This window comes from Eptatretus burgeri, chromosome 11 (genome assembly GCF_056783735.1).
Source record: "Eptatretus burgeri isolate ZD-2024b chromosome 11, Ebu_testis_v1, whole genome shotgun sequence".
Classification (NCBI taxonomy): Eukaryota; Metazoa; Chordata; class Myxini; order Myxiniformes; family Myxinidae; genus Eptatretus; species Eptatretus burgeri.
The window spans coordinates 80,122,263-80,142,608 of record NC_140971.1 but is presented as its reverse complement, the minus strand read 5'-3'; the positions used below and the strand labels follow the sequence as shown (position 1 = coordinate 80,142,608).

Genomic DNA, 20,346 nt, shown 5'->3' with positions numbered 1-20,346 from the left:
GGAGAGCAAGTTTCTTTGAAAGAATTCCCAGGATGAGTTGATGTTTGAGAAAGTAGTGATAGGAGACCAGTCTATAAGTTGGATGGCTGCTCGGAGACCCTGCCAGTCAGCTTGAGTGAAATGCCAGACTCGACGGCGGTGAGGTGGTTCTCTGATAACATCCAGAGAGATGTCCACTTTGACAAGGACGTGGTCAGAAGAACCGATTGGAGCAAAGGAAGAGCAACAGATATTGTCAGGGAAATTTGTCAAAATCAGATCCAGAAGAGATGGAGTACCATTGGTTGAGATCCGGGTCGGGAAGTTGACCGATTGAGTCAGTCCTAATGAGTCGCAGAAAGCTTTTGCTGAGGTGCCATGGCAGGTGAGAGAGGTACCCACACCTCGACAACTGGCATGATGACAATTGAAGTCACCACATAAGAGGAAGAGAGAGTTTGGATGAGAAGATAGAAGATGGTCCATGTTTTCGGATAGTGAGGTGTAGATGGAGTCATCACTGTTCGGTGGACGGTACAGTACACATATAAACATGAGGTGGGAGTGGAGAGGAAGCTGAAGCCAGAGGTATTCCTGGGGGTGTGGGGGAGTGAGAGCAGTGCATGGAGAGTGAGGAATAGTCTTTGATGAAGAGAGCAACACCTCCACCAGGACGAGGCTCAGGTCTGTCATACCGTAAGAGGGAGTAACCGGGAAGAGATACTTGGGAGTCAGACACGTCTTGGGAGAGGAAAGTTTCTGTTAGGCAGATAATGTCTGGTTTGTCAGTGGCAACCTGTATGGAAGGATCTGAAAGGTTTGAGCGAAAGCCTCGGATATTTGAGGTCCACACTTTTAATGAAGAGGTAGGGGAGGAGGCTTTGGATGCAGGAGGTGGAGGGGGAGGGGGAGGGTAGGACAAGGGACGAGGGGGGGAGGTAAGGAGGGTTGTTGAAAGAGTGTGGGGTATTGCAGAATAGCGAGGGGAGGGGGCCGAATGAGGAGGAGAAAAGGCTCTGTGGTGCTGGGGGAGAGGGGGGGACAAGAGACAAGGAAGAAGGCAGTTGAGGATTTGAGGAGGTGGAGTGAAGAGATGGAGGTGAGAGGGCAGTGGAGGGAGGCAGCTTGGTGGATGAGAGGGGGGCAACTTTGAGAAGGATGAGTGAGGGGGATGAAAGGTGGGAGAAAGGTGAGGGGGAATTTTTGAGAGAGGTGAGAGGGAGGCTTGGAGGGAGAAGAGTGGGATGGTTGCTTTGATAGTGAGAGTGAGGAGTGAGGGGGGTGAGTTGGCACTGAAGTTGGAAAAAAAGAATGGTTGATGGAAAGCGAACATCCATGGCAAACTGTGGTTTTTAAAAGTTTTAGGTCAGAGATGCGATTTAACACAATTCTTGATGGATGCAATGAAGGCGAAACCAGAGAATGGAGAGAAGTGCTGTAATAGTTGGATTTTTTAAGCAAGGAATGAAGGAGAGCTCGAAATGAGAGCAGTCTGTTAAAATAGCAGAAGAGTAGTGCATTATGAAACAGTAAAGAGTACCACATGTGTGAGAGAGGAAGATGAAGCATTATAAGATCGTTTTTGTTGTTAATATTAATGGTTGAGAGAGTTCAACAGATTAGGTCAAGGAAGTGTAGAAAAAAAATCGAGGAAGAAGACGAGGAGGAAGTTAAGAGGAAGAAGAAGAAGCAGAATCGGGAGAAGGTGAGCGTGTTGTTGTTGTTGGGTATATATATTTATATATATATATATATTTTTTTTTGAGATAAGAAAGAGATTAGTTGGGAGAATGGGGAATGTTTGGAAAGTGGGAAGGATGAAAATTGAAGGTAATGGGGAGGATAGAAATTGAAGGTAATGGGGAGAAAAAACAAACAAACAAAAAAACAACGATCGAACACCGAGTGGAACCGGTAGGCCTCAAACACCAGGTAAGAACGTCGACAAAAATACTCACAAAATAGCACGATTTTTGAAACAAAACCGAACTAGGAACACACAGTAACATGTAGGTGAGAAAATTAAACAGAAAAACGGGATAAATAACGACCGGAAACTTCACTTTGAGAACGTCAGCAGGGAGCCCCGAAGGAGACCTCTCATCGCTCCAAAACCCCAAAGGGCTTGGGGAACATGTGGGTGAAGTTTCCCCTCGATCTGTCAAGCTGTTTTGGAGAAGATTTTTAATGGTTTATTCAAAAAAATCATAGCTGCCAAACCATGTGACCTACGATGTCATAGGTTGAGAACTTTTTGTTCTTCATCGATGTGGATTATATCTGTAAAGTTTCGCTCAATCTGTATAGCCGTTCCGGAGAAGATTTTTGAAGATTTTTATGTAAAAAAAAAAAGACTGCCGTACCACATGACCAATGATTTCATCAATGTCCTGCCCTCCCCCCTCCCCCTCCCACACCCATACAATTTAGCCCTAGATGACCCTCAACAATTTTCATACTGATAGGATAAAGCATTCGACGCATGCAATTATGACGTCATAATGAAGCCACCTATGACATCATCAAAAATCACACTTATGTCACATGGGGAGTACTTCACATTTGCCAAGTTTCAATTTTTTCCATGAAGTGGTTTCGGAGATACAGAGGTCCAAATTTTTTTCCCTTTTTTTTTTTACAACATGGCTGCCACACCACGTGACCGATGACATCATGATTATTATAAAAACATTCTACATGTGTAGTCGCATCTATGGTGAACATTTATTGTCAATTGGATAAGAGGTTGCAGAGAAAACATTCAAAACTAGAAGAGCACTCGGTAGAGCGCATACCTCCACCACGTAATGCCTGATCCAAGAGAACATATCGGGCCCGATACATTTTTGAACTATCATGTCATACAGTACTATATCGTTTCTGGCCCAATCTCTCCATGGTGAAGAATCACTTTACAAAATTAAATAATTCTCGTATCCGGATTTGGATCTTCACCAAAATTGAAATAAGTAAACCAATGTCACCCGCAGGGTGACCCGTATCTTGCCAAAAGGTGACCACGTGTGACTTCTTTAAGGTCACACTGAGGTGAACAGAGCTGCTATCCACCAGGAGCGACTCCTTGAGGAATTTCTGCCTACGAGAGATTCCGATGAGAATCGTTCTACAGAGTAACCATGAAAAATATGTGTTTGCCTCATAACGTCACCAAATGACGTCATAATGTCTCAAGCTTGACATATCTAGAAAGCACTCATCGAGGTGTTCAATTTGAGGTACTACATGATATGGTTCCGAAAACGTGAAAATTTGACCTTGGAGTCAAATATGTTTGACCTCAGGCGCTAACCATGAAGGTCAAGGCCAATCGCCACCAAAAATTAATCCGCTGAGCGCCAGACCATGAACTATATTCCCATGAAGTTTGAAGACGATCCGATCAAAATTACTCAAAAAATAAGGGTTTCGTCGACTCCCCTGATTTGCGACAAAGTGACCTTGACCTTCAAAATTTTATGCGTTGAAAGGGACCTCTATAGGCCTCTGATATGCGAAGTTACAAAAATTTCCAATGATAACTGTGCTCTGCAGAGTGATATACGTGATTACAGACCAAAAAAAAAAAACAAGAAAAAAAAAACAAAACATATGAAGGTCAAGGCCAATCGCTACCAAAAATTAATCAGCTGAGCGCCAGACCATGAACTATATTCCCATGAAGTTTGAGGACGATCCGATCAAAATTACTTAAAAAATAAGGGTTTCGTTGACTCCCCTGATTTGCGACAAAGTGACCTTGACCTTTGACCTTGACCTTCAAAATTTTGTGCACTGAAAGGGACCTCTATAGGCCTCTGATATGCGAAGTTACAAAAATTTCCAATGATAACTGCTCTGCAGAATTTTTTATACGTGATTACGGACAAACAAACAAACAAAAAAAAAACATACAAGCTGACTAACATATCTTGCAAAAACTTCGTTTTGGCAAGATAATAATTCTTCCTTGTCACACATCCAACGCGTCCACGGAGTTTCGTCCTAATCCTTCACAACTTTTTGAGATATCCTGCACACTAACAGACAAATGAAATTTCTCATTGAGCAAGGAATTGTCGGAATAACTTTGTCATATCTCCATGATCACTGAAAAAACAAAAACCTGAAGTTTGATATTTCAAGGTCACCAGATTTGCATCGATACGACCATTTTTGAGTACGTTATGATAAAAAAAGATTCACGGTTTATAGTCGACCTTGATTGAAGGTCAACCATACTTAACACATCAGTAGCCAGTGCCATTGCCTACACGGGTGCAAATATTGGTGAACAAATCTGCACAATTGTGGACACTGTCAAACTTTTTTTAAATCTGAAAATTTGCATTTGTTTATCATTAGGGAACTTTGTTGCCATCGTAACCGGAAGTGGCTGAACCAAATTTCATCATTTTGGCATATAATAGGACACTCATACCAAGATACCACATGCCAAATTGGAAGTCAATCGGAATCGAAATGACGTTTTTATCGCAATTTGAAATTTTTGACCCGACCCTAAAAACCGCTAAGAAGGGTGTTGGCGTGACACCCCAATGAGACATATGGTTGGATGCAGTATTGGAAGATGCACATTTTGGATTTGGTTTGAAGTCGATACAACCATTTTAGCGGACATTATTGCGAAAATAAGAATTTCGGTTTTTCGGTGACCTTGACCTTGACCTTTGACCTAGATTCACCAAAAACGACAAGTGTCTAAGTTGGACCATGGCCGACGTCTGTACCCAGTTTGGTCATAATCGCTGAAACGGTGTGGCTGCTCCAGGGTTAACAAAGACACAAACAAACAGACAGACACACAGAATGACACACACAACCGACCAACATAATTTCCGAAATCTGAAGGATTCCGGCAATTAACGAACAGCGGTGAAAACATAACCTCCTTCCACCTTCGATGGCGGAGGTAATTGGCATGGACGGAAGGACGGATGGACGGACAACCCGTAAACATAATGCCACTGGTGACTTCGTCAGTGGAGGCATCAAAACACAAGATTTGCTACAGCTGATCATCATCCACTTTCTCACTTCACATCGTTTGATACATAATGTAATGTCAGGCAGCAAATTTAATCTCGGTGAATACCGGACTTTCGAAATGACGAATGAACGCATACGAGGCCTTTCGAGCACTTGGGTTTTCAGTGACTCTCTCCCGCTAGACGGGGCTTATTTTAACCTGTCGTTGCTCGTGCGAATTGTGTAAGTGAAATACAGTGCTTTTTTTTTTTTAAACACATTGAAATGAAGGGAAGTCTTTTTTTTTTAAACACATTTTCAGCATTTAAATGAAGGAGTAGCATTTTCATATTGTGCAACCACAGTCCTTTTTCCTCAATGCTAATCGGACACATGGAAATGTAGGATATACGAGAAATGTCCGTGAATGGGGAGGTGTTGAGTTCCTACCATTTACTGTTAATACGCCCGAGTGGTGGCAGTTACACACGCACGCTTCTAACCCCAACCCAACATAATTGATAGTAAATATCATTATTTTTAAAGTTCATTTTAAACTTACCCTGTGCATTCACAAGCCCCAGATATGACCTTCCAATCGGTGTTTAGAAGCACCTAATCCAGATACGGTGTCCCCCTCAGGGAAGTCTCCCTGGTACATCTCGCTCTCACGTAAATATCACTGGCGCAAGCTTTGAGTATTTACACGTCGAGAAGATGTCCTTTGTTGAAGAGTTGGTAACTGTTACTTTATTGGTAATCACGCACGGCATCAATGTTCTGATTGCAGACGTCCATTAAATAAATACCCGAGCCTGTCATGTTCACAGGAGGCACTGCCACAAGGTTCAAAGTGCGCTCACTGGAAACTGGCAGCAATGGTGGAGGGTTTGGGTAGGACTCACCCATCCACGAACCTTCGGGCCTTGCACTTTTGGGCGGGCCGAGAAAGTTCTCCAACTCTTTCGTTGTGCAGAGGCACACGTCTTCTTTTAGAAGCTCTGTGAGTCATTTTAGGAAACAATACTTTTCTCGCACGCACGACATACCTTAACATGCACCGATGACCGCCGTTTCTGCACATGCTTACCGAACATTCTGGGGGCAGATGAGGTCATTTTGAAAGTCCCGTGTGCCCCAATAATTTCTGTGGATGCAGCAATGTCTCGCCTTTGGAGGTCCATCATTGCCTGTTGAAATAATGTGATGCATCAGTTTTTGAAATATGAGTTTAGTTTCCCTTTAAGGTTGAGAAATGAAAAACGAATATATATATATATATATATATATATATATATATATATATATATATATATATATATATATTTTTTTTTTTACTTTCTGTCGTACAAAATCACGTAGTTCATGGAAGAGCAAAGTGACAAGAGGGTAAAAAGGTAATATGTAACTCACAATGGGACCACATATGGATACAACAAACAAGGGAACGAACTAGCAATGACAGAGGAGGAGAGGAAACACCCATTAACAACAAACCCTGCTGTCTATGTACACCCTCTTCAGTCCTACAAGTCGAGGCTCATTGAGGAACAAGAACATAGAATGGATCAGGATGCAACAGAACAAAAGGAACAGCTGCAAGATGGGGGAACATATCGACAGCAGGCTTGGGGGAGAAAATAGAGGGAGACTTGGACAAATAAGGGATGTGAAGAGGAATGAGGGGTAGGTGAGGATGCACGAGGTGGACAAGGTGGATACAGAACCAAACTTCCAGGAAGGGAAAACAACAAAGTTTGAAGGAGGTGGGTTAACCTGGGTATGAAAGATCATGGTTTTGGATTGGGGATGACCTGAGATGGTGGTGAACAGCTGTCTTGAAGACCCGGAGGGAAGCATGAGATTGAAGAGAATGTGGAAGTTGATTCACAGCCGTAAAAAATACAGAGCAACGAATGAGTGGGGGTGAGCACTGACCGTGTATTTTGGAAGTGAAATTGTCTGCAATACCCTCTTGTGTGTACATTCAGGATAATGAACATATAACCAGGACAGAGTTGCTTATACAAGGGGGATGGGGGTTGGGGGGGGCATCATGGGCTTACCATAACAACATAGCATGCACATAAGATTGATCTTGAATGAAAACTCAATTACATCCAAAACTGTAGCATAAGAATTATTACTTCCATAAGAAGCTTTAAAAGCTTATAAACAATCATATTGTTTATAAAGCTATTTATGATGAATCTACTTTCCTTTTTTCCCCCTAATATAAACAATCATAACAATGATGCTGTTTTCATCCTTTGTATGGCTGTGGGTCTTCACAAGCCTTGCACTTCGCTGTTCACATCTGATTCCTCCTGTGAGATCAATCCTGGAAGGAGATGCACCAGGTGTGTTGGGTGGGTGACGCATCCCTGCTTGTGGAATGAATTTTTAGCAGTGTTTGCATGAACACATTGAAGGAAAATAGAAGGAAAAGTTTGCAAAACCCGATGTGAAACAAACGATGTTGTTCCGAAATTACTATCTCAACCAAGTAAGCGAAATTATCGCAGTGGTGTCATGGTTAGAGCGTTCGCTCTGGGTCTTGAGAAGTCGGTGTTTCGAGCTCTGATCGAATCAACCATAGGTTGACAACCGTAGAGCAGGCTTGTTGGGCCTCATTGTCTCCTGCGTTGGAGTCCCTTGTAAGGGAGCTCGTATTATTATATCGCATAGTCGTTGTCCAACATGCAACCCGACAGCAGGTCTGGCTTCTCAGCATCCGGCGTCTGATAGAGGCGAGACCGAGGGGGCATACAGTGGGCATGTGAACGGGAGCGCCTGGATACCAAGGGTCTGGCCTTCAGCCAGCATGCCTGCCAGGCTTCCCACGCCTGCCACAAACCGGCTTTTCCCAGAAGGCCTCCAGAATTTGTCTTGCTGACAGCCTAATGAGGTGACGCAGGCCCCAGTCGTGATGAAGATGGCACGCGGAGGAGACCAGTGACTGTGTGTCATGAAACTGGCTCCAATGAAGCGCTTTCACACACATGTAACATTCTCATCGTGCCTTACTTTCTATTCCAACGGGATTCTTACATCATGCAGGAGCTTGTACATATATCTCACATGCATGACAAGGACATAGAGACATCAATGTATTTGAAATCACAAGGACATCAGTAATTGAAGTGGATGTGGGACCAATTTTCTACTACAAATGTCCTTGTTATTCCAGTAGTCATAGTAGTCTACCTCATAGTAGTAGTCGTAGTAGACTACCCTGTCGTAGTAGTACTAGTAGTAGTCGTAACTAGTACTAATACTGCTACATTTAAACGGTGCCAATTATTCCCATCTCTTGTGGGGTTTGTCAGCGAATCTTTTTTTTTTTTTAAATAAGACTTTCACGAACTGGCTGCCCATTGAAGGTAACGTTTCATTGAAGGTGACAGGAATTTGTGATTTATTTAGGGTGCCGGCAATTACTTGGTTCCACTCTTCATGAAAGACATCGAGGGATCCTTAACATCTACCAAAGACAAGTGTTGGCAGACGGGCCCTCCAGCTGAACATCCAACCGAGGGAGGACACACACCTTGATGTATCGACTTGCTGGCAAAACACCAGGGTGACAGTTTGCAGCTGGGTCGACATTCAAACCCATTCTCTAGATGGCTCAGAAGCGAGTGCACATTCCTGCCAGCCCAACAAGGATATCAGTTGATTATGGTGTATAAATCAACACAACACCATATATGAGATTTAAAGAGCAGGTTGCGGGTCACCAAACGTGTTCTGAAAATTTATCAATATGATTATATGTGCATTAAATAGTTCGATGCAAACTATTGTGGTTGCCTAACTATTGGAAACATTAATGAAATTTAACTCCGAAGTTATTATTTCTCGAGGCCGTTGAAAAAAAACCGCCGCGTGCCCATATATGGATGGTGACGTCACGTTCTCCAAAACAAAGCGGAAGCTCACTCTTTCATTGAAGAAGTGTCCAGTTGAGCGGGCCGTTCTTTCGCTTTTTTTGAGCTTGCAACTGTCTATATTATCCTTTTTTATTTTGAATTATTGTAGAACAAAGTTATTTGGATATTTGTACATCATGCCTGGTAAGTGTGTAGTCATGTTTTGCGAATATGGCTGGAAAACGGGTAATCGCTCCCACCGATTCCCGAAGGAATCAAACATTCGCCGGCAGTGGATGAGATTTGTACAAACAAAACGGGCGAATTTTCCCTGCCTTTTAAACTTTTAAACAATATCTTTGTGGAAAAAGCGCTGCGGCCTAACATCTAGTCAAGGCGCCCTAGGTCCTGCGCGCCATCGAACATAAACCTCATAAAAAATATCGGAATTTTACAAACTTCACAACTACCGAGTGTTAAGCATCTTAAGCGACTGCAAAAACCGAAAACAGAATTTGAATTGACTTTAAAACGAACCCGCAACGTCGATCGAAGCAAAAAATCTCAATTCACCACAGGAATTCACGGCATTATTTAAAATTATTTTGTCAAAGTCATAAAACCGTAATATTCAGCCATCCACGAACAATCTTTACATAATCCGACAGCTTAACAAGTCAGGCATGTGATGATAACCTTTATTGGGATGAAAAATGATTTTTCAACCTCATCTTTGTGGAAAAAGCACCGCGGCCTAGATCTAGCCAAGGTGCCCGTGGCCATACGTGCCAGGCGCCCTCAACTTGAAACATTCATAACTCGACGAATAAAAGCTCAAATTGCACCAAACTTACCTTATTCTTGCGAGCTCATGTTCCCTGTTAGTGGGTGAACAATCCAACGCTTGGCGAATTCTGCTTCGCAATGATAGGAAGAGCCGACATCAAAGGATCAAAAAGCGACGTCGCTATTGACGCTTGGCCGCCACAAGCCAGTTATCCCTGTGGTAATTTTTCTGACACCACTTGCTTAAAACCCAAAAAGTCAAAAGGATCGCGAGGCCACGCTTTCACGGTCTGTATTTGTACTGAAAATCAAGATCAAGCGAGCTTTCGCCCTTCTGCTACACGGGAGGTTTCCGTCCTCCCTGAGCTGGCAGTCAGTCCTGCCACTTGTACACGAAATAGGCCGTTTTCTTGCACTTGCAAGTGGCTCAAATTTATATGGCTCAGGGCCAGAAACTCCATAGTATAAATTCCCATCATCCTCCGACTCGTCCTCGGCAATATCGGAATGAAAACACTCAATTTTATCGCCGCTGAAATCACTCTCTGATTTGCATCTCGCCATTGTTCATATGCTGTTTCCAAATGTTCACGAAGTTTTCAGAGAACGTGACGTCATAGCATCTTCGGTAACTTCCGGACTGTTTTTCAATCACTGACAAAAGTTTTGACGTAAAAGTGAATTTTAGCATATTTTGAGTTTCAAATGTAAGAAAATAATTGCCCAACGATTATTAATGTGCTTACAACCTTCAAATCACGCGAAGTCATCAGCGAACCAAAACCTGCTCTTTAAACCTGCATTCCAGCATCATAAGTAGGTAGACTACTAACTACTACTACTACTACTACTACTACTACAGGATACACTACTTCTTGGTAGACTACTACTATTACAAGGTAGACTATTACATCGGGCTACACTATTTCTCGGAAGGCTACTACGATGACAATGTAGACTACTACTACTCCGACTACAAGGTAGACGACTACTACTCCGACTACAAGGTAGACGACTACAGCTCCGACTACAAGGTAGACTACTACTACTACTACTACTGTTAGGTCGATTACTACTACTACTAGGTAGAGTACGACAAGGTTTACAACAAGGTAGACTACTACTATTCCAGAATTATAAACTAAGTACTCAAATGTGAACACAAGCTACGACTACTACAACACTAAACTACTACTACTACTACATGGTAGATGACTACTACTACGATTCCAGCATCATAAGCGAAGTACTCATATTGAAACACTAAAACAAGCCAGTTTAATATTTGGATGAAATGAACAGAATGGTTAGTGATATCCTCGTGATATCCTGTTGATTTCATCCATCGGTCTTCCTGTCCACAGATGCAGATCACCACTAGTCTTCAAGACTAGTTCTTCATCCAACACGATATTTGGTATATTCTCCACCATAACTGCGATACTACATCTGAATCTGAATCACCTTTTTTATTCGTCCCTCCTGGTTTCACCAGAAAGGACTTTAGGTTTGCCCTCCACCTGTCTGTTCCACCTGTGGTTTTTCAGACTTTTTCCTCATACCTTTCAACATGTTCAACTGAAACTTGGTACATGACTCTATTATGATAAGTTACAGAACAAGTTCGAGTTTCAGGGAGTTTCGTCAATTTTTCAGAGTTGTGCCCTTTTAGAACTTAGAAAATATCACATCGGTAGGGGGACGTGTATTGCAAAGCAATTCTCGCTCTTGTTCTCTCCGACTACTAGCTCGTGTGTGTAATCTAACAGATCTGTTAGAAAATAAGTACATGTCACATACTTCATTTACGAACCTCATTTTTTCCTCCTTTTATTCATGTGTAATGGATTCAGTCTGTGCTGGGAGCATCGGAATCGCTTCCATGAGCCAAGCTGCAATGCTTGCCTTTCCTGGCGCTAAGGGCATTGGATCGAAATAATATTTGTGTCTCGAGTTGTGCCAGCAAATCATGGGCCACTCCAGACAGTGTGCAGCACAATGCTCAGGAGGCAGAAATGTGTCGCGAATAATGGGGTAACATTTACCCCCTTAAAGCCCCATTTGCTAATTCCCACTTTATTCTTGTTAGATGGCCTTCGGCTCTCAGGTATACTGTACATTACTTATCTCTTCGAGGACGGATGTTCAAAAGGTCCAACGAAAAAGATACAATAGGTAGGCCTTGTCCAAGATATGCCAAACATCGTGGGATCTTTAACGTCGACCAATGAATGTTAACAGACGACGCCCAGTTTTACATCCATCCGAGGGTCGCCCTGCATGTGACCCATGTTCCTAATATCAAGTGACTGAAAACCTTACCACATTTAGAGGCCATCTATTTATTGTGTTCAGAAAATGGGAGGGGTGGGAGGTGCAGTACAGTGTCGGTAGTGGACAAACAAATGGAAAAAACCCAGTAAATGAGGAACACCCAAGCAATGTCTTCCACACAGGTGGGGCCCATATGTTAATTTAAGCAAATAACATCCCAGCATGCTTAAGGTCACGTATAAAAATGCTGCACAGGTCTGGTTACCGATAATTATGGCTAGCATGGATGCAAGAGTTGACCCTCCCAAATGCCCCCATCCACAGTGCAAGTGTGGTCGCCCAATGGTTTGATGAGCATGACACTGATGTTATCCATACGTCATGGCCTTCTCAAACATCAGATCTGAACCCAATCGAACATTTATGGGATATTCTGGAACGAAGCCCTGAGACGGCGTTTTCCACCTCCATCAAACAGGTGTGAGTTGATTGAATTTCTCTTGGAAGAACGGTGCCGCATCCCTCCTGCAGAATTCCAGATGCCGGTGGACTCTACCCCATGGAGCATACAGGCCGTACCGGCCACACATGATGGTCCAACACTCTATTAAATAACTTTACATTGGTGTTTCCATTTTTTTTGTCTACTACCTGTCGATTGTCCGACCGTTATACTGTATCAACATTTTATTTGTAATTTTTCACCAATTTATATGCTGCTTTTCAATTGTTTCTTTTCAACAATCATTGATTTTTGTAAGTTTGGAAGCCGAATAATTTTTTGAGTTAATTGTGAATCAAGACAAAATACATTCAGCAAATGACCACAAGGTTTTAATGTTTAGCGTTGATGTACTGGAAGGCTTTCTTGAGAATTGGAGTGATGTGATGGATTTGAGACCCTTTACTGTGATAGGAATGCCGTTAAATACGAGCTCAAATAATCTGAATTTTTTTGTATACATACTTGAGGTACGTGGAATAGCTAAAGCAGAATGGAATGGAACAAAAGGGAAAGGGGGAAACACCAACAGCAGAGTAGAAGTGAGAGTGAGATCAAGGGGAGGGGAATAAGGACACATGGGGGTGAACAAGCAAGAAGAGGATAGGGAGAGTGGGGATGAAACAGAAAAGGAAAAACCAACCAACAACTAATAAACGAAAAGGGGTGAGAGCAATGGGAAAGAATGACAATAACATCGGAAAGGGGAATGCTTGGGAATGGGGTCATATGGAGGAAAAAAGATAATGAGTATCGACGGGGGATGACCTGAGGTTGTGGTGAGCAGCTGTCTTGAAGCTCTGGAGGGAAGATTACGACTGAACAAACTGGGGAACTTGGTTTCACAGGTGAGAGAAAAGAGGAACAAATGAGTGGAAGTAAGGAGTGTGCCTGGACTTTGCAAGTTTAACAAGAAGAGGGTTACTGGCAGACCATGTGTGCCTTGCAGAAACCTGGGAAGGACAGAGATAAGAGAGGGCAGAGGGTACTGAGCCAAGAGAGGGCAGAGGGTGCTCGCCCAAAAAGGAGGCGGTCGAATACAGAGAGGCCAGCAACCTGCCTGCAATGTGAGAGTAACAGGCTTAGACACTCAGATTCATCGCAGGAGATCCCAATGATTTTGCAGGCCTTGCTTTCCACAGCATCAAGAAGGGGAAGATGTGAGGCAGGGGCACCAGCTCAAAGGAGAGAGCAGTACTCCATCAAGCTGTGAATGAAAGCCTTGCAGGCTGTCAATTTGTTGACTGTTTAACTATGGAGGCTATTAAAGGCACAAGTGATATCAGACGGTAGAGAATGAGTGATGGGTCATTTGTTTATTACTTATGCATAATGGGGTGATGGGAGTTGAGAGTGATGCATACATGATACATACTGCATGGAAATGTGGAAGGAGGTGCTCCGTCAAAAATTCTGCCATGTTTGCATATGCAATAAATTGATAGCGCCTTCGATCTCACCACCACAGCAGTTCCACAACGCTTTGTTAATGGTTATCCTACAACAGGAGGAATATAAAATAATTGGGTTTACTTATGAAAAGACATCTATAAAGAAACAGAAGGTACACCCAACTCAATGATTTTGTGGCATCGGCAATGGAGGTCCGACGTTTCTCCCAAACAATGACACAAGGGTCTTCAACAGTCCCGTTTGAAGACCATTCTGTGTCCCCTGACATTTGAAGATCATTCTGTTTCTCCAACCAGGACAAATCAGAATATGTACTTTGATAGGTAGGCTACTTATTTATAAACGGTTACATTGAAAATCCCTTGAATCATAAAAGCCTGCTGTGGAACGCGTACAACATGCGAAGAATTGGGTTTGAATGCTCTTACATGTCGACGCTTCATCATGCTACCCTGCTTGGATTTGTCTTTCCCAGCAGTAGCCAGGCACTCAGTGAGTATTTCATTCAGGGGAGATTGCTGAATGAAGACCCGTGCTTGGCCCTTTTCAACCCCGAGTGCTGGTAAGAGCAAACAAAAGCACCTCTCCTGGGCCTGCCATTACCCGTGGAGAAATGCTCTCAACATGTACAGAGCCTCCAGTTATGCGAGTAAACAGTAGTGAAGCAGCTCACAATATGGAAGGAAGTATCCAAGTCTGTTTCTCTGTCTTTATATAGGCCTATACAAAAGCCTTGCATTCTAAAGCTTGTTGTCGTCAGGCAAATGACGTCTTTAAGGTAGAAACACACGTCTAAGATGAGATTTAAAACTCTGACTTAAACACTGCCTCTGAGGGTATGTCATTATTTTGGGGGATATATACATACAGTACATACAGTATATTCTCTTTCTCTCTATCCAACACAAACACACACACACACACACACACACAATGAAGAAGATACACGTTTATGGCTAAATTGCAACACCTGCGCAAGCCAGAGAGAATGTTAAGACCGGTACTTTGCTTTAATCATAGAAGTGGTGCAAACTGCCATTGGAATTGCTGGGGTCAATGACACCAGCTGGGGTCATTGTATTTCACGACGGGCCGAATCCGACTGCAGGCCACAAAGCGCTAGCCTCGTGTCAAAGCAGCACAAGAAGGAGCGCTTTCTACTCCCTGTTTCACCTCACATGCAGTAATTTCACGGCCCTGCAGGCCCCAAGTGAACCATTAAGAGAGGCGAGCTGTGAGCTCGTTGTAAAGGCCTTTCAGTAGCAGGCATGCTACTAGGCCTGAGGCTGCTGACCCTCGTGTTTTTTTGTCCTCTCCGGTCAGAGCTAAAGGAATAGCGTTACAAAGATAAAGCTTCACAATGGCAGCCGAAGAGCAGCTACAGAATGACAATAATGAAGCAGAGGAGATGCACAATACCACTGGGGACGATAGACGAATGGCTTGTACACTGTGAAGCGCTAAGGAGCGTCAACAAAAGAGTTAGAATCAGTGAGATGCACCCAGGTGGGATCTGATTTTACAGGGCACTTTGTAGATATTATCTGCTGTATGCAAGACACTTCATGCTTGCTACTACTGCAGCTAAGGAACTTCGTATATGGCAGCTACGGCAATGGCTGATCATAGATTTTTTTTTTTACTTAAAACATTCTGACTGCTCTGCACAAACTTTCAAGATAAGTTAGGAAGCAAAAGTGCCAACAATAACAACACACTGTGCATTAACTGCCACAAGGTTTGATGAGTATGGCGAGATGTCAGATTATCTTTCTATAATTCCAGCAATCTCTGTGTGTGTCTGTTGGGTGGTCGCTCCAGTTCCCTTATTTTCACTTTTTCCATCTGTCTGTATGTTTGTATGTTTGTATGTATGTATGTTGGGTGGTCGCTAGAGTACCCTTATTTTCACTTTTTCCGTCTGTCTGTTTGTATGTAATGGACAGCTCTGGAGGCCAGAGGAGTCAACCGATTTTGATGAAACTTGACAGGTAGGTTCATACCAGGATCTAGTTCTACGCTTATGAGCACCATTGCTATGGACACCACCGTTGCCTCGCAACAGAACTTTGAAATTTATGAAAAATCAATAAAAAAAATTATTTTTTCGAAAATCAAAAATCGGCTTCCAGGCTTTTATGCGAACTATAATCAAACTCTTTGTCAAAAAATTTCAGCCCAATCCATCAAAAACTGAATGACTAGTATGCAATTATGTCACGACCACCCATGTCGCCTACCGACTTGTTTGTATGTTTGTTTGTAATGGACAGCTCTGGAGGCCAGAGGATTCAACCGATTTTGATGAAACTTGACAGGTAGGTTCATACCAGGATCTAGTTGTACGCTTTTGAGCAGCGTTACTATGGATACCACCGTTGTCTAGCAACGGGACTTTGAAATATTTGAAAAATCATTAAAAAATTATTTTTTCGAAAATCAAAAATCGGCTTCGAGTCTTTTATGCGCACTATGATCAACCTCTTTGTCAAAAAATTTCAGCCCGATCCATCAAAAACTGTATGACTAGTATGCAATTATGTAGCGACCACCCATGTCGCCTACCGGCTTGTCTGTATGTGTGTGTGTCTCTGACCGCTGTTTCTCGACAACCACTGGTACGATCTAATTGAAACTTGCCACGTATATTGCTGGGGACCTGGGTATGTGCCTTTTCAAGGTTTGATATGAATCGGACAAGTGGTTCCCAAGTTATGGCCATTTATTTACCAAACCAATTACAGGACACGTTGCTGCGTAGGCGTGGCCGATGGGGAAAGGGCGCCGTTTAGTTACTAATGACAGGACACGTTGCTGCGTAGGCGTGGCCGTTGAGGAAGAGATCCTCAGCCGCGTTCCCCATTACGGGTTACAACGTACGGACTTCCGGATAGTGATGACTTACTGTATTCTAATAATTTCTCGATTTCTTATGCACATTTATAGATAAACACAATGCCCCAATCCAGTCGTCGTTTACGAGAGTGAAGGAACGGCCTGTGTGTTTGTTTGAAAGTTTTTTTTTTTTTGCATGTACGGCCACGCACGTACGGGCATGCAAGAGAGAAGGAACGGCCTGTATGGTTGTTGTTTCTGGCACGCGGTTTGAAAGTTAGTATTATTTTTTTCTACGTACGGCCACGCACGTATGGCCACGCACGTACGGGCACGCACTAGTATAAAATAAGCAAAGGAGATGTCATTGAAGAGATTTCTCCAACCTCTTCATTCTGGTTCAAACTGTTAGCATTCAAAACGTAACAGGTGGTCCATGATAAGAAAATTTCAGGAGAGGAATGTGTTCAGGTCTAATTTGATTGCTTTACTTAGGACGTGTCATAGACAAGTCTTTTGTTGAGACAATATATTGTTGCGGATTCCGCGCCCGCCGGCGTGCTGACGGCCACGTAACTCGAATCGCGGCACGTCGCCCACCGGACGGACAATCCAGTCGTGACCCTCTCGGACTAACGCCGGGAACCAGTCACGGGTGGACCTTTCGGTCTCACCGCGATCGAGCCAATCAGCCCCCGCGTGGGATAGGGTTGCTCGCCAAATTCGACCTACCTAAGTACCCACGCGGAGGGTAGACCGGGCGATCGCACCTCGCCGCAGATCGACTTCGGACACGGGCCACTTAAGCGACCCGTTCCGTACTATCAGAATAACCGAGCGGTGTTATCGTCGACCTCGACGGTTCGATTAATTATCGGGCGTATTCAGCCCACTACCAACCCTTTACGTGAAGCAAGATGAGGGTTCAATGGGGAAAAGACGGCGAAGCGGGAGAACAGTTCAACAATAAAGCACATTTATTCGCTGCACACGGGAAGCACACAAATACAATTCCACCAAATGCACACAAAAAAAGAAAACACAATTCCATTTACACAAAAGCAAATATAAAAGCGAAAACAATGCAGAGCTAATACCGACTACCGAGCACACGGCAACACTTATACAATTCTACTTCACAGACGGCGCCGACAACACATACCCAAAACCAAGGAAAAGAAATCCCCAAGAATGAGGCGGGCCTGAGGCCGAGACCGGGTCGGGCCTACCCGTCTGGTGATGAGACGCGGAGCGGCGATGGCCCCGCAACCCGCGGGCCTCGTGGACGGTGTCTGGTAGGGGTGGGAACGGGGCCCCTTGGTCGCACTATCTCAGCGCGGGGGAAACAGGAGGGGGTTGCTGATGCTCGGGGTATAGAGGATCTTTATTATCCCTGGTGTGCGTCTCCACCTCGGCCAGGTCGCGCTGCCGGCCTCCCTCGGGCGTGCAGCTCCTGGCACCGACGCGAGCACCCCCTCGTCCGACTCTCTTCAGCTTCTCCAGCCACTGCAGGCTTCGGGCTCCAGACTTCCACACTCGTCCCCTCCGTTCCGACTCCTTCTCGTTCTCCTTTTTCTGACTGACGAACACCGTCCTTTTATCCCCCCGTAACTTCGCCTTTGACCCCCTCCCTTTGACCTTTCACCTCGCTCCCCATTGGCCCGAGAAAAAGTGGGCGTGAAGGCTTTTTGATCCACAAATTTGCATATATCGATCGTTCTGGAGGCGGGGCCAAATCGCCCCTCGCTCACCGATTGGACGGCAAAAAGTGGGCGTGTGTCGTTTTTGATCCGTTTTTGAAGCACAAAATCCGTGATTTTGTACACGCTGTTCAACGTGCGCTCTGCACGAATCCAACACCGGTACCCACAGCGGGGCAAGAACGGTGGCGATGCTACGGTTGCGAGGTGTGACGTGAAGGTCGTGGCGGTTGTGGTGAAGCGGTGTTGTGGTTGGTGGTTGATGTTGTGGTTGTAATCATGGCGGGTGGTCCAAAATAAAGATAGTAAAAGAAAAACGGCTATCCTGAAGAGTCGCAGCACGCATAAATGACATGTATTCCCACTAGACAACGGGTTTGGGCCTAACTACACATGCACTTACCGAGATACCTCACCGAAGGGACCTGAATGGTGGTTTGCGAATTTGGTAACCACAACACTACCCCCTTCCCTTTTTACAGACTCGTCCCGAGTCGTCAAATTTTCGTGTGCCATCATGTGTAGTTTTCCCCTAGTACATTTTACCTACGGATCCCTGAGTGCGACATTCATGGTATTCGTGTCCCCAAAATAAATAACCTGAGGGCTGCGTAACTATCTAAACAAACTCACTCATACGGACGACTTAAATAAAATTGCCGGCGCTAAGACAGACATGCCGGGGGCGCACTCATATGTACAGTACATCTTAACCTTAACTTACAAATTTTACACTAAACCATGGCCCAGGATCACTGAGCTCTGCAAAAGAAAAGCAGTTAGCAGGGAGCCAGGCTGCTCGCATGCAGTCTCTGGCTCAAAACAATGCAGGTGACAGGGAACGTGGCTGGCTGCTCACACGCAGTCCAAGGCCTTCCCTTTTGAACTGAACGCAGTGAACCACAACGGTGCATGGGCTGCACAAACGCAGTCTCCGTGCCAGCTCAAGTGGCACACGCAATGAGCACAACGAATGGATGCATGAACACAAACACGGTGCACGGGCCGCCACTGCAGGCCCGTGTTGTAGCTGCCAACAGGGCAGTTCTCGCAGCTTGCAAACTGTTGCCTTGCGGATCCTGGCGCACATGGAAATGAACAGGGGGGGCAAAGCAAAAATTGAACGGGGCTGGTGAACGTGGGCAGTGGGCATGGCATGGCAAAGGTGAGCAGGCAAACACAGCCCGCAGAAGAAGGCCGCTGCAGGCAAACACAGCCCGCAGAAGAAGACCGTTGCAGGCAAACACAGCCGGCAGATGAACTGGCCGGCACAGGCCTTGAAGTACAGCAGCTGCAGACGAAGTGGCCGGCACAGGCCTTGAAGCAAAACACGGCCAGCCGATGGCACAGGCCTTGCAGCAAAACAACAGCTGCCGATGAAGTTGGCCGGCCTCCGCCTCGAAGACAAACACGGCCAGCCGATGACACAGGCCTTGCAGAAAACACAGCCAGCAGATGAAGCTGGCCAGCTTTTGCTGTTCAGTGGAGGTTGGTGGAGGGAGTGCGGTGGTGCTGGCCACTTGGAAGGCGGGCTCGGACCTACCTACCTGTCTCCCTCCCAACCTATCGCCTTTGCCTGTCACTGTACATACCCACTCCCTTAATTTGTCAAACCCCAATTTAGCCCCCACTTAATTTTTTTATTTTCTTTTTTTTTTACTTCCCCACTGTAAATCGTCCCCTAACCCCCTTTATCGTCTTTGTTCGGCTAACCTATCCTGTCACCTAGCCTACTCCCAACCCCTACGTTCCCTTCCCGGAGGGGAATAAGGGAGAGCTAACATCCTGTGTCGAGGCCCAACTCAAGCCTCAGAATGGCCTCCCCAGAGTTCGGCGATCTAACCCAAAGTGGGTCCAGCGGCCCACAACGAGAGCGAGGGGATGGATGGTGCGGAGGGGTACATCTCCTAATCTACCCTATCCATTTAACAGTTAAACTACCCCGGGGCTTTCAACAAGCGCCTCTCGCTTAAACTATTGGTTCTAACAACCCAGATTC

At 44.7% G+C, this 20,346-nt stretch overlaps 1 long non-coding RNA gene across 1 annotated transcript in view; it reads right to left on the bottom strand.

Moving 5' to 3' along the window:
- Positions 1-5,873: 5,873 nt before the first annotated feature.
- Positions 5,874-20,346, bottom strand: part of LOC147017468 (uncharacterized) — a 131,999-nt gene continuing 117,526 nt past the window's right edge. The window contains exon 4 of the long non-coding RNA XR_015049519.1: positions 5,874-6,155. This is a non-coding gene — a long non-coding RNA (uncharacterized LOC147017468). The remainder of the gene's footprint in view (positions 6,156-20,346) is intronic.